The 6,645-nt window shown below is 38.7% G+C and overlaps 1 non-coding gene across 1 annotated transcript; it reads right to left on the bottom strand.

The window, feature by feature from the left end:
- Positions 1 to 1,960: 1,960 nt before the first annotated feature.
- On the bottom strand, positions 1,961 to 2,067 carry LOC129881336 (small nucleolar RNA R71). The gene has a single exon (XR_008765561.1). It is a non-coding gene; the product is annotated as a small nucleolar RNA R71 (small nucleolar RNA).
- Between the last annotated feature and the right edge of the window lie 4,578 nt (positions 2,068 to 6,645).

The following is a 6,645-nucleotide window of genomic DNA, read 5'->3' as shown; positions in this document are numbered from 1 at the left end:
GCCCAAGTGCCTTGTTTTACCCATATTTAGTGGTGTTCTGAAAATATTTTGGAAGAATATTTGTGTGTTTTAGATGGAATAAAGAATAAGTGTGCATTGAGGTATGTGTTTAGTGAATTCAAGGATTCTGGAGAAAAGGCAGTGCTTGAAAGAAAATAATGAACAGTAGTACAAACTGAACCAGAGAAGAAGAAACCAAAATTGGACAATCTGGGCTGGGCAGCATCCCTGGTGTACCATCCCAGTGTTGGAACTACAGAAGATAGACATTGGTGCACTGTTGGCGCGCCACGCCAGGGGTGAAACTACTGAGGGTAAACCCTAGCTCAATCATGGCGCACCGTGCCACTAAAGCCCCAAAGTTTTCTAATTTTTACTCTAATTTCGGGTCCAACCAGGAAAAGAGGGTTATTTCAAAAACCCTATAAACAGACCCCTAGGGCTTTCTAGAAGGGGTTCACGTAGGTTTTGAAAGAGCATAGAGACGAGAACACACGCACTTTAGGTTTCCTTTTTCTTCTTCTTTCTCTTGAAGATTAAAGTGTATGAAACTATGTACTTTGTGGTTTCATTGAACATGAGTAGCTAAGCGCCTTTATTCTGGGGCTGTAGCTACAAAGTTATGGCGTAATATAATCTAATATTTGGTTGATGATGGGTTGTTAATTCTAATTACTCCTGCATTTTTATTTTTATTATTTTAATATTTGGCCAGCTTTAGAATACATGAGTTGTATACCTTGAATTCGGAAGAGGACAAGGGGATAGACAAGAAATGTGGAGAACGTGTTCATGATAGGGTAGCTTAGGGTGATTCATATACAAGATGCCAGTGACACATACATGTGTACCGCGTTTGGTTGAGAAATAGGAAGATAGCTAAATGTGTTTTTATTGATTCATGCCTATCCCTACTCAACGATGTAGTTAGTATGTCAATAAAGACAGGAAATTAGAGGTCGAAAGACCATGAGTGTAATAAAAACCCTATAAATCAGTAATTAAATAATCTATCAAAAATTGAAAATAGAGAATATTATGCTTGACTTTCTCTTATGCTACAGCCCTAAAATTTCTCATAATCGGATTAACCTACATAACCATTGCATTGTTTTTTATAGTAGTAATTTGGTTAATATCTAAGTTAGTAATAGAATTAACTCCATCTTTTACAACACACACAATTGGTGCAATTCATCGAAAAGGAATAAGTAGTCTTCTTAAAGTTCCTGTGGGTTTGATATCCAGCTCGAAAGATCCATTTTATTACTTGCATGACCGTGTACACTTGCGTGTGCATTTGGATGCAATAAGTTTTTGGCGCCGTTGTCGGAGATTTTAAATTAGGCAATTTGTTCTTTTTAAAGTTTCTACATTGGTTGTGCTAGTGTTGACAACTTGATCTTAGTTGTGAATTCTTGTAGATAATTCAGGCAGTACACTTGGCAGAAACTTGGAGCTTTGATAGCCATTATCTAAGCCTGAACGATTCTTTTATCAACAAAGGTGAAGAGCGGCTTCTCAATACTCAATACAAAAACTCAATCTAGAGGATAATCAAGATTTTCCAGAAGTGGTACCTGTAGAGATGGCAGCGAGGACAGTGTGTGATGTGGCAGTCCCACTCATAACAAATGTCACTTTCGGCATTTTGAAACCACCGGCTGGAGGTAGATTTGAGCTGAAATAGAATATGGTGCAACTTTTGCACAGTAACGGGCAGTTTACTGGGTTACCTCATGAAGATCCCTATGTACACATCCAGAAATTTCTAAAAACCAGTGATACTTACACGCTAACTGGGGTATCTCCTGATTATATGAGGCTACTATTGTTTCCCTTTTTGCTGTTGGGGGAAGCAAAGAGGTGGTTGAAGTAGAAACCACCAAATTTCAGCACTACGTGGAACGACTTGGCTCATAAATTTATAATCAGATTCCTTTCTTCGGAAAAGACAGAAAAGTTGAGAAGCAAAATTTTAAGCTTTAAACAAAAATCTGGAGAAAATTTATATCAAGCTTGGGACAGGTTTAAATCTCTACTAATCAGTTTTCCTCACCATCATCAAGCTAATTAGGTATTGGTCCATATTTTCATTGAGGAATTGGAACCCAACACCAAAATGTTTCTCGACTCTATTGTAGGTGGACAGGCGCTGAAGAAAACCTATGATGAGCTGTATACACTGTTGAATTGCATATCTCAAGAAAATCCTGAGTGGAACAGAGGGAACTCTAAAAATGTGGTGCAGAAACAAGTAGGAATGTTGGAAGTTGATGCTATGACAACCTTGACTGCACAGATTGCATCAATGAAAAATATGATGTCCACACATTTTAGCACTTTAGCATGCTTCCGTAATTATAGTTCAACAATAATCCATGTGGTGTGAGGTATGTGGAAGTAGTGAAGATGCAAGAGAATACTGTGGAGCTAATCTTGAGTCTCTGAACTTTGTGGGTAATGTACCAACATGTGGGGGTAACTAGAATTATGGAAGTACTTACAACCCAACTTTGAGAAGCACTCACACTTCTCATGAGGTAAAAATCAGAAAAATCAGCATCAAGGGCAGACCCAAAGAGGTGGGCAACAGTATAATAATCAAGGCCAAAGTAACTAGAGTTTGGGAAAATCAGGAAACATGAGTATTGAGGACATGTTGAAACAGATCATGACTGACCAAGCTAAGTTAGCTGTAGATGTTCGTCAAAACTAGTTAGCCCCTCAGAATTTCAAAAAATAACTTGGGCAATTAGCAAGCGCACAGAACTCTCGCCAACAAGTGGTTTGCCAGGTAACACTAACCCAAATCCAAAACAGGTGAATTCTGTGAGTACTTATAGTGGTCGCCCACTAGCAAAATTTGATCCCTAAACTAAATCGACAGAGGTAAAAGGCAAAGGAAACATTGGGGAAGAAGGTGAATCCAGCAGGCCAAAGGCAGATGAAGAACCAAAAACAAAATCTCCTCCATTCTCACAATAGTTCAAGAAGAAGAAAGAGGAGAAGTGCTTTGAGAAGTTCATCGACTTGCTGAAACATGTACAAATTAACCTACCTTTGATTGATGTTTTGTAGGGTATTCCTAAGTACACCAAGTATGTCAAGGATATTGTGGCAAACATGATCAAGTTGGATGAGTATGAAATAGTGGCACCCACTGAGGAGTGCAAATCGAGAATCCTGAATAAAGTTAAGCTCCCAACTAAATAGAAAGATTTGGGGGGTTTCACGGTACAAGTTACTATTGGCAGGTGTGTGAATGCAAGAGGAATATGTCATTTGGGTGCAAGTATCAACTTGATGTCCACCTCTATGTTCAAGAAATTGGGCTTAGGAAATCTGAAGCCAACCACCATCTTATTGCATCTAGCAGATCATTCAGTGGCTAGGCCGAATAGAATCATTGAAGAAGTCTTAGTCTAGGTGGGATCTCTCATTTTCCCTATGGACTTTGTCATCCTAGACTTTTAGCCAATTTTGGAGGTCCCTTTCATTTTGGGATGCCCATTCTTGTCAATGAGAGGGGGCATTGATAGATGTAACGGCTGGACGGCTCATAATGAGAGCTTATAACAAGATGGAAGTGTATGATATGTATAACGCGTTAAAATTGCCTGCTATGTATGAGGAGTTATTTGTGATAAGTGTGATTGATAAAGCTATGGCAGATAAATGTATGGAATCATGAGATTCTATGGAGAAAGTATTAATGGGTCAATACATAGAGGGAGATGGGGTAGCTCAAGAATTTATTGGTGTGTTAGATGCTCACAATGTGAGCATATGGAAAAAACAGGTGGAATCATTGATTAGAGTGTTGGGTCCTTCACCCAAACCCTCAATTGAGAAAGCTCCTAAAGTGGAATTGAAACCACGTTTATCTCATCTCAGGTACACCAGTAATCCTTTCATCTTCTTTATCTGAAATGCAGCTTACAACAGCTTTGGATGTGCTTAGATAAAGAAAAAAAGTTATGGGCTGGCAAATAGCTGATTTATATGGGATTAGTGCAGCCTTGTGTATGCATAGGATCTTCATGAAGGACGGGCATAAACTAGTCGCACAACCTTAGCGTAGATTGAATCTAGTGATGAAATATATGGTGAGAAAAAAAGTTATTAAGAGGCTGGATTCAGGCATCATATACCCCATCTCATATAGTAAATAGGTGAGTCCAGTCTAGTGTGTGCCTAAAAAAGGGAGATGACTATGATTACAAATGAGAAGAATGAGCTAATCCCCACTAGAACAGTCACTGGATGGAGAATTTGCATGGAATACTGCAGACTAAATGAGGGGATAAGGAAGGATCATTACCTGTTCCTTTCATTGATCAAATGCTATACAAGTTGGCTGGGCAGGAGTAATATTATTTTTTAGATGGGTATTCATGGTATAATCAAATCTTAATTGCACCTGAGGATCAGGTAAAGACTACGTTCATTTGTCCCTATGGAACATATGTATTCCAACGTATACCATTCGAATTGTGCAATGCTCCTGCAATATTTCATAGATGTATGATGTCAATTCTCAGGACATGGTCGAGGATTTTATAGAGATTTTTATGGATAACTTTTCAATCTTTAGGGAGTCTTTTGATTTATGCTTGCGGAATCTGGATAGGGTGTTAGAAAGGTGCGAAGAGATAAATCTTGTCCTAAACTAGGAAAAGTGTCATTTTCTAGTAAATAAGGAGATTGGCTTAGGTCACAAAGTGTCAAAATAGGGGCTGGAAGTATAAAAAGCCAAAATATAGGTGATAGAGAAGTTACCTCCCCCAATTTCAGTAAAAGGAGTCTGCAGCTTCTTAGGTCATGCTGGGTTCTTTAGAAGGTTCATTCAAGATTTTTTAAAAATAACCAAGCTTATGTACAATCTGTTAGAGAAGGAATTAAAGTTCACATTCGATGAGAAGTGTGTGCGGGCCTTCGAGCTATTGAAGAAGAGGCTCAGGGAAGCTCCAATCTTGATTGCTCCTAATTGGGAGCTACATTTTGAGTTTATATGCAACTCTAGTGATGTAGTAGTAGGGAAAGTCTTGGGGCAGAGAAAAGAGAAGATCATCCACTCTATTTATTATGCAAGCAATACTCTTAATTCAGCACAGGCTAACTACACGGTCACAGAGAAGGAGATGATGGCTTTCATGTATACATTCGACAAGTCCAGATCCTATTTGGTAAGTGCTAAAGTGATTGTTTATACTGATCATGGAGCTCTTAGCTACCTATTTAACAAAAAAGATGCAAAGCCATATCTCATAAGATAGATCTTATTGCTATAAGAGTTCGATATCGAAATCAAGGATCACAAGGTCTATGGGAATTAAGTTGCCGATCACCTTTCCAGGTTAGAGAGTTCGACACATGTTGGGAAATAAATAAAAATCAAAAAGGAATTTCCAAATGAGCAACTGTTAGCTCTCGAGGTGACTAAATTGTCGTGGTACGGCGATATCGTTAATTATTTGGTTAGGGGAGTGTTCCCACCAGATGCAACCTTACAACAGAAGAAAAGATTAATATATGAGGCTGGGTTCTACATATGGGATGAGCCTTACTCATTCAAGAAGGGTGTTTACTGAATGGTAAGGAGGTATGTGCTAGAAATAGAGGTGCGCCAAGTGTTGGATAGTTGCCCCTCATCACCGTATGGTGGCTATCATGGAGGGGAGCGCACTACCCATAAGGTAATGCAATCTGGTTTCTTTTGGCCTACATTGGTTAAAGATGTTATAGGGTATGTGAAGAACTGTGATCAATGTCAAAGGATGGGAACAATATCAAGAAGACACGAAATGCCTTTGAACAATATTCTGGAGGTTGAAATCTTTAATGTATAGGACATGAACTTTTGGGGTCCATTTCCATCGTCTTATGAAAACCAGTATATATTAATGTTAGTGGATTATGTGTCCAAATGGGTTGAAGTCGTGTCCCTTCCCAGTAATGACTGAAAAGTAGTGAGCAAGTTCTTAAAAAACATATTTTCACCCAGTTTGGTACTCCTAGAGCCATTATTAGTGATGGAGGAACACACTTCATAAATCAAACAGTGAAGAATCTCTTAGCTAAGTATGGGATGAGGCATAATGTGTCTATGAATTATCATCCGTAAACCAGTGGGCAGGTTGAGGTATCCAACAAAGAGGTGAAGCAAATATTGCAAAAGACTGTAAATGCACAAAGGAAACATTGGTCAGCAAAGTTGGATGAGGCATAATAGGCATACAGAATTGCTTATAAAACACCCATTGGGACCTCACCATATCAAATGGTATTTGGTAAGGCATATCACCTACCAGTTGAGTTGGAACATCAAGCCTATTAGGCAATCAAGAAGTTGAATATCAACCCAAAATTAGCAGGACGGTAGTGGCCGAACCAATTGCATGAGTTAGAAGAGTTTAGGCTTCACGCCTATGAAAATGCCAAGCTCTACAATGATAAAACAAAGCATTGATATGAAAATCATATCATTGATCACAATTTTGAACCAGGGCAAAAGGACTCTTTTTTAAATGTAGACTTAATCTATTTCTAGGAAAGTTACGATCTAAGTGGAGTGGCCCTTTTGAAGTAGTGCGTATGACACCTCAAGGAGATATGGAATGTAATGAAGATGTCCACATTTTT

The sequence above is a fragment of the Solanum dulcamara genome, chromosome 2 (genome assembly GCF_947179165.1).
Source record: "Solanum dulcamara chromosome 2, daSolDulc1.2, whole genome shotgun sequence".
Taxonomy (NCBI): Eukaryota; Viridiplantae; Streptophyta; class Magnoliopsida; order Solanales; family Solanaceae; genus Solanum; species Solanum dulcamara.
This window is presented reverse-complemented; position numbering and strand designations above follow the sequence as displayed.